Source organism: Neofelis nebulosa, chromosome 8, assembly GCF_028018385.1.
Source record: "Neofelis nebulosa isolate mNeoNeb1 chromosome 8, mNeoNeb1.pri, whole genome shotgun sequence".
Classification (NCBI taxonomy): Eukaryota; Metazoa; Chordata; class Mammalia; order Carnivora; family Felidae; genus Neofelis; species Neofelis nebulosa.
Genome location: NC_080789.1, coordinates 94574014 through 94583101, shown reverse-complemented (window position 1 = coordinate 94583101; position 9088 = coordinate 94574014).

Below are 9088 nucleotides of genomic sequence, written 5' to 3'. Positions count from 1 at the left end.
GGTAAGCGTCCAACTTCAGCTCGGGTCATGATCTCACGGTTGGTCGGTTTGAACCCCGCATCGGGCTCTGTGCTGACAGCTTGGGGCCTGGAGCCTGCTTCAGATTCTATATCTCCATCTCTCTCTCTGCTCTTCCCCCACTCCTGCCCTGTCTCTCTCTCTTTCTCTCTCTCTTTCTCTCAAAAGTAAATAAACATTAAAAAAAGAAAAAAAGAAAAAGAAAATTACCCCTTGTGTTAATATTAGTTTAGTGTGGTTGCCACAACAAATCACCAAAACTTTGGTAGTCTGAAACAACATACATTTATTTGCTCAAAGTTCTGGAGACTTGAAGTGTTAAATCAAGGTGTGGGAGGGACACACTCCTTCCAGGGGCCCTGGGGGAGAACTGATTCTTTGCCTCTTTCAGCTTCTTGTGGCTCCCTGCCATTCCTTGGCTGGTGGTCACATTACTCCAAACTCTGCCTCAGTCTTCACGTTGCCTTCTCTTCTGTGTGCCTGTCTAATCTCTCTCTGCCCCTCTCTCATAAGATGCATACTATTATATGAAGGGCCCACTCACATAATCCAGGATAAAATCTTCCTCTGAAAATCCTTGGATTGATCCTTTGCCATGCAAGGTGATATTCACTCTTTGGACATATAAAGTAGTATTTACAGGTTCTGGGCATAGAAAGTGACTATATCTTTTGCAGGGGTGGGGGACATTTTTTCTTCTACTAAACACTTTAATATCACTTTTGGATAGAGTAGTTATTCCTGTCTATTAAAGACAATTTGAACACATTTACATTTATCGTTTTTCATGTGACAGATCATCTTTGGAATCATAAGGAGATGTTCATGCATGACACCAAAGAAGTGAAATATATTGGACATAAAGTCATACTAGCTGCAATACCTGCTTGTCCTCTGTTAACTCAAGCCCTCCTCAGGGAAGCTGATTTGAATTGCATTCCAGCATCACTGATTAGATCAGTGTAGGTACATAATTCAAGGGAAGCTACCTTACAACCTATGAGATTACCTGTAGATGTGATTGTAAATATCCAAGACAAACACGTTAGCTTCCATGGTAATTTGGACTATGGAATTTGAAATGTGGAGAAGATTGCCAGTCGTAGAGAGATTTAGATTTAACAGGTATAGAGTAGGACCTGAGTTCTCCCCGCTCTTTTAACCAGCTTTCCATCAGTTTTTGGCACTCCATACATCTCCGTGGCATTTAAAAGATTACGGTATATTGAGTCAAGCATTCAAATCTTGCCCCTACCACTTAGTAGCTCTGTGACTGTCAATCTCTCTGATTGTTAATTTCCTCCACTGTGAAGACTATGTATACCTATTGAGATCTTGAAGATTACATGACACAATATATTTAAAACACCGAGCCCAGTACTAAGCAAACTGAAAACCCTCAGTGAATGAAATATAACATTTTTACTACCATTTCTAAGATAAACAGAAAAGGTGAGTAAACCTACAAACATAGGTCACAAAGCTTAAGAACTTTGACAAAATTCTTATAGTCTTTTGTACCTCTTTTCAGTAAATGTTATCATATATTGGATTCCTGTTCTCCAGATGCAGTCTAGTTTAACACATGTAATTTTGTTAAAATTTCTCTATCAGGCTTGATTATACCATAATAAGGGATAACTAACTTTTGCTAAGGAACCTCTTTATTTCTGGTTGGAAATTTGCATTTCTGACCATCTGTCTATTGTAGGCTCTATGTGACTATGTCCTGGTCTTATTGGAGCATTTCTTGATTTTATATGTAGTGATACTATATTTTAGTCCTAACTGACATTAACAAGACTATTCTCAGGTAGAGGAAGAGGGTATTCATTTGTGTCTGGTATCACAGAACTCTTTAAATTTATTTATTTTTTAATGTTTATTTATTTTTGAGACAGAGATAGAGCATGAACGGGGGAGGGTCAGAGAGAGAGAGGGAGACACAGAATCCGAAACAGGCTCCAGGCTCTGAGCTGTCAGCACAGAGCCCAATGCGGGGCTCGAACTTGGAAACCGTGAGATCATGACCTGAGCAGAAGTCGGAAGCTCAGCCGACTGAGCCACCGAGGCGCCCCTCACAGAACTCTTTAAAGACAGGCAGAGTTAAATCTGGATCAGGAAGCTCTGGATTAGTCCTTACTGCTTCACTTGAATTTCTGCTGTAACTATATACTGCACCTCCATTCTTAAAAAAACTTCTCATTTCGCAAAACTATGCACTAAAAATACTCAAAACTTATGCAACATTTTAACAAAAGCACTAGAGAAAAATGTTGATAAAAATAATAGCACTGTTAAAAAGATACGTTAAATTCTTAATTAAATAAATATTACAGAAGACATAAGGGGAAAAAACATGAGAAGGTAGCACAAAGGAAGAAGCTAAAAAGAAAGAAATATAAGAATTTAAATTATGGCGACATAGGCAAAGCTACATTGTTGTCTGAGCTGCCAGCTGGAGACGCTACTGCAGACTTTGTACAGAATGTAGTGATGATGGAGACTTTGGCTCATTTTATTGTGTTTGTTTGTTTGTTTGTACAGACCCTGGAGAGGACTGCACATTAAGCACTTTTGAGACAGAGTCTGGGCCAAACAGAACTAAACAGAAGAACTTGGGAAGTATGGACATCTTGCACTCTTCCCCAGCGGCTTGCGGTGTTCTGCTCAGTTAGTGTACTCTACATCCACCTGTTACCTGATGGTCCAAAGTTGGGGTTGAATCAAACTCTACTCATGGAAATTGAGAGCTCACCCAGAACAAATGCCTCCCTCACCTTCCTACACAAGTAGTATTTGAAGTGAAATATAAACAGGAAGAAATTTAAGGTTATACCAACATTTAGAGAGAAATCACTTTAAAATCATAGGACTTCATTTCAGTACCTTGAAACCTAACATTTTAGTTTTAATTCTAATTTCTCTTTTATGAACTTCGTTAGATCCCTCTTCACTTGTTTGTTCTCAAAGCCTTTTTCTTAAGTAATCTAGCACCTCGGCTCTAAGTGTATCTAATGATAGGCTTATGCATCTTTTTACACACAGTGACACAGGTATGGTTCATGAAATAAAATAAATATCCATATACACACTGCTTTCTTTATATTTGATACAGCTGAACCGTGATACAATCTCATACATAATCTGTTTATATTAAATTCTAAGCCTGGAAGTGGTCTTAGGATTTAAATGTTTTTTTTAAAAGGTTTATTTATTTTTGAGAGAGAGAGAGAGAGAGAGTGCAAGTGGGAGAGGGAAGCAGAGAGAGAGGGAGACACCAAATCCAAAGCGGGCTCCAGGCTCTGAGCTGTTAGCACAGAGCCCGATATGGGGCTCGAACCCACAGAGTGTAAGATCATGACCTGAGCTGAAGTGGGACGCTTAACCAACTGAGCCACTCAGGTGCCCCTGGAAGTGGTCTTAGTATTAATGATTTCTTGACAGCTAGGAACTTTTCTTTACCCCATTTTACTTTCCTTCCCTGTAGATAATTGATGTAAGCTATAGTGACTGAAGGGCTATTTTGCTAATACCCTATTCTTTAGTCAACTATTTGGTTAGGTACTAGAAAAAAAATTAAATGCACAAGTAAAAATATTTTTCTTATAAGAAAAGCAAAAGATATATTCATTACATTGAAAAAATATTTACATCCTTTTTCTTCTTAAAATCATATCAAGACACTTTATTTTTTTTTAATTTTTTTTCAACGTTTTTTATTTATTTTTGGGACAGAGAGAGACAGAGCATGAATGGGGGAGGGGCAGAGAGAGAGGGAGACGCAGAATGGAAACAGGCTCCAGGCTCCGAGCCATCAGCCCAGAGCCTGACACGGGGCTCGAACTCACGGACCGCGAGATCGTGACCTGGCTGAAGTCGGACGCTTAACCGACTGCGCCACCCAGGCGCCCCTAGACACTTTAAAAAGTTTTATGGAAATAAGTAAAAATGTAGTTTTAAGTTTACCAAATCAATAAATTCTGATGTTAGTCAAGGCTCTAAAAATTAGGCTATTAACAGTGTCTATATTATTTTTCCTTTTCCTCCTTTATCAGAGTATTTGGAGGAAAAACACTTTTGCCCGACTTCTAAGGGGCCATATGTGGCTTATGTCAAGGATCTCTTCTCTTTTTTCAGTTGACATATGATCTCTATTTGACTCCAATGGAAATAGTAGCTTATTTCTTTATCTGTGAGCCTCCCTTTGATCTTAATTGAATTTTTCCAGTTCTTCACTTAACACACACACACACACACACACACACACAGTACTCCAGAAACATGAGTTCTGAAAAGTAAACTCAGACACATAGCAACTAGGAAGATGAATGCTTCTATAAAATTCCTTTTAGTAGGAGACCAAAGAATTTGGTCAGAAATATCAAATTAAACATTTTCAAAACCCAGAGTTTTTACATGGCTGTGTCACTTTACCCATTTTATGTATGTATGTATGTACAGTAAAAACAAAATGTAACCATTTTAAACCATCTTAACAAGCTTTTTTATTTTTGTGTTTTGCATTTTTTTTTTAGAGAGAGAGTGCAAGTGGGGGAGAAGAGCAGAGGGAGAGAGACAGACAGACAGACAGAATCTTAAGCGGGCTCCATGCTCAGTGTGGACCCTGACACAGAGCTGGATCACATGACCCTGGGATCATGACGTGAGCTGAAATCAATAGTCGGTCACTCAACTGACTAAGCCACCCAGGTGCCCCTAAACCATCTTCACAATTTTTAAGGGCACAGTTCAATAATGTTAAGTTTGTTCACATTATTGTGAAACAGATTTCTAGAAGTTTTCATCCTGTAAAATTGAAACTATATATTCATTGAACAATAATTCCCCATTTTCCTCTCCTCCAGCCCCTGGCAGCTACCACTCTACTTTCTGTTTCTATGAGTTTGACTGCTTTACAAACCTCACATAAGTGAGATCATACAGTATTTGTCTTTTTGTGACTGTTTTTTGTTCTGTTTCGTTTTTTACTTAGTATAATGTTCTCAAGGTTTATCCATGCAGTAGTGTGTGACAAGATTTCCTTCTTTTTAAAGGCTGAATAGCATTCCGTTCTAGCCATATGACATATTTCTTTATCCATTTCATCTGTCAATGAACTTTTGGGTTGCTTCTACCTCTTGGCTATTGTGAATAACGCTGCAATGAACATGAGTGTGCAAGTATCTCTTTGAGAGCCTCCTTTCAATTCTTTTGGATATATACCCAGAAAGAGGGATTGTTGGATCATATAGTAATTCTATTTTTAACTTTTTGAGGAAACTCCAAGGCAGCAGACCATTTTACATTCCCATGAACAGCGTCCAACTGTTGCAATTTCTCCAAATTCTCGCTAACTCTTGTTATTTTTTACTGTTTTGATAGTGGCCATCCTAATGGGTATGCGGTGGTTTTGATTTACATTTCTCTGAGGATTAATGACCTTGCATCTTCTCACATACTTGTTGGCTATTCATCATCTTATTTTTAAAATGAGTAAAATATGTGTAAGTCAAAAAGTGAGTATTCCCTAACTTCCTTTGTCCTCTGGCTTTGTGTGAACTCACTTGCCAGAAACCTGTATGAACTGCCTATCCCATTCTCTGTGTTTCCAACTCGGGCAAACTATTGCTAGAGAAAAATCATATAGTCAGGAAGATTGTATTGCCCCAAATTAATGGCTACTTGCCTCAGCTGTGTCTCCAATGTAGCTCGACAATCCTACAATTTTTTTCGAGTCAGCTTCCTCACCCTGAGTTGTTACCATACTTCCATGATTCTCTAAGACATCATCCTTGATACTTCTTGCAATAAAGAAATGTTTGGAAGACAAAACATAATCATACCAAACATATACAGTTCAAGAAACATCCAATTTCAGCAATATTAATTTTTTAAAAAAGTGTCTCAGAGTGAAGAAATATATTCCCAACTTTCTCCCATCTCCTCAACTCTCATACTCCACCACCTCTCTCTCCCCTCATGCCAAATTTAGTGTCTGTTACATAGTCAAAACAAAAAACAAGGTATAGGAGTTTTTGTGTTTCCTGCCACCAAATCTACAAACCTACTAAAATGGTCTTCCTCCATGTAATTAAGGAGGAGGCAAGGTTGAGACTAGGGTGCAGAATTCAGGAGGCATTCATTCCCATCGCTGGTCCTGAATTTGCAAGACCCTGAGAGTGGAAGTGTATACTTAAATTTTGTGTCCTATGGTTCCTGCTAGCCTTGTTCTAGTTCTGGCCCTGAGAAGAGGTATCCCTTCTTTTATCCAAATCTTAGTCTGGTTTCCAATTCTTTCCATCATCCTTCTCAGGAACTGTGCTCCCACCATTTCCTCTCTCCTGGATTTTCAGCTTCTTGCTCTATATTGAAATCTGTCCCTTTAGCATCCTCTCATCTTTGAAAAGACAAGCAAAAAAGCCTCCTCTGACCATATCTCCCTTAAACCACCACTTTTAACATTTCCCTTTCTCTTTTTGCCAACAGTTGATAAGCATCGATAAAAAAAAAAACACCTCAAAGTTTTATATGCTTGCCATTAATTTCTTAAGCATTTGATTTCTATCTACAGCTACCCCCATCTTGGCACTAAAACTGCTATTGCTTAGATCAGCGGTTCCTAACGTGTAGTCTGGGAACTGGTGGACATTCCTAAGACTCTTTCAGGGGTTCTGTGAGGTCAACACAATTTTCCTGTAAAATTAAGATTCTTCTTGCCTTTTTCAATCTCACTCTTTCACAAACGGACAGCAAATTTCTCAAGAGACTACATGATGTGTTGAATCACAACAGATGGAATGCTGAAGCAGATTTGAGAATCTAGCTCTTATTAAGCCAGATAGTAAAATTTTTCAGAAATGTAAAACAATGCCATTTTTTCCACCCATTTTGTTTGTTTGTTTTGGATACTACAGTCATTTATCGTGGTTGGCCATGAAGTATTCATTTTGTATATTGCTAGATTTGATTTGGTAATTTTCATTAAGAAAATTTTCTATTTATATTCTTTAATTCATCCAATTAAAAATTATTTATTTAAATTCAAGTTAGTTGTCATACAGTGTAGTATTGGCTTCAGGAAAAGAACCCAGTGATACATCACTTACATATAACACCCAGTGGTCATCCAAACAAGTGTCCTTTTTAAAGCCCATATACATTTAGCCCATCCCCCACCCACTTCCCTTCCAACAACCCTGTTTGTTCTCTATATTTAAGTCTCTTAATGGTTTGCCTCCCTCTCTGTTTTTATCTTATTTTTCTTTCCCTTCTCCTATGTTCATCTGTTGTGTTTCTTAAATTTCACATATGAATGATATCATGTGATATTTGTCTCTCTCTGACTGATCTATTTCACTTAGCATAATACACTCAAGTTCCATCCACGTTGTTGCAAATGGCAAGGTTTCATTCTTTTTGATGGCCGAGTAATTGTCCCGTGTGTGTGTGTGTGTGTGTGTGTGTGTGTATGTGTGCGTGCATCACATCTCCTTTATCCATTCATCTGTCGATGGACATTTGGCCTCTTTCCATACTTTGGTTATTGTCGATAGTGTTGCTATAAACATTGGAGTGTATGTGCCCCTTCAAAACAGCATACCTGTATCCTTTGGATACACACCTAGTAGTGCAGTTGCTGGGTCAGAGGATAGTTCCATTTTTAACTTTTTGAGGAACTTCTATACTGCTTTCCAGAGTGGCTACACCAGTTTTCCTTCCCACCAACAGTGCAAAAGGGTTCCTCTCTTTCCACATCCTTGCCAACATCTGTTGTTTCCTGAGTTGTTAATTTTAGCCATTCTGACAGGTGTGAGGTGGTATCTCATTGTGGTTTTGATTTGTATTTCCCTGTTGATGAGTAATGTTGAACACTGGATTATTGGTGTTTTGGGTGTTGAGTTTGTTAAGTTCTTTATAGATTTTGCATACTAACCCTTTATGATATGTCATTTGTAAATATATTCTCCCATTCTGTAAGTTGCATTTTGATTGTTTCCTTCACCGTGCAGAAACTCTTTATCTTCATGAGGTCCCAATAGTTCATTTTTGCTTTTGTTTCCCTTGCCTCCAGAGACGTGTTGAGTAAGAAGTTGCTGTGGCCAAGGTCAAAGAGGTTGCTACCTGTGTTCTCCTCTAGGATGTTCACGGTTTCCTGTCTCACATTTAAGTCTTTCATTTATTTTGAGTTTATTTTTATGTATGGTGTAAGAAAGTGGTCCAGGTTCATTCTTCTGCATGTTGCTGTCCACTTTTCCCATTTGCTGAAGAGACTGTCTTTTATCATTGGATACTCTTTCCTGCTTTGTTGAAGATGAGTTGGCCATACATTTGTGGGTCCAATTCTGGGTTCTCTGTTCTGTTCCATTGAACTATGTGTCTGTTTTTATGCCAGTACCACACTGTCTTGATGATTGTAGGTTTGTAATACAGCTTAAAGTCCGGAATCATGATGCCTCCAGCTTTGGTTTTCTTTTTCAACATTAGTTTGGCTATTTGGGATCTTTTCTGGTTCCATACAAATTTTAGGATTGTTTGTTCTAGCTCTGTGAAGAATGCTGGTGTTATTTTGATAGGGGTTGCATTGAATGTGTACATTGCTTTGAGTAATATAGATATTTTAACAATATTTGTTCTTCCAGTCCATGAGCATGGAATGTTTTTCCATTTCTTTGTGTCTTTCAATTTCTTTCATAAGCTTTCTGCAGTTTTCAGATCTTTTACCTCTTTGGTTAGGCTTATTCCTAGGTATCTTCTGTTTTTTGTTGTTGTTGTTTGTTTTGTTTTGTTTTTTGTTTTTTTGGTGCGATTGTAAATGGGATTGATTCCTTGATTTCTCTTTCTGCTTCTTCATTATTGGTGTATAGACATGCAACTGATTTCTGTACTTTGATTTTATATCCTGCAACTTTGCAGAATTCACATAGCAACTCTAGCAGTTTTTTGGTGGAGTCTTGCAGGTTTTCCATGTAGAGTATAATATCATCTGTGAAAAGTGAAAGTTTGAGTTCTTCTTTGCCAATTTGGATGCCCCCCCCTTTTTTTTTTCATTTTGTTTTCTGATTGCTGA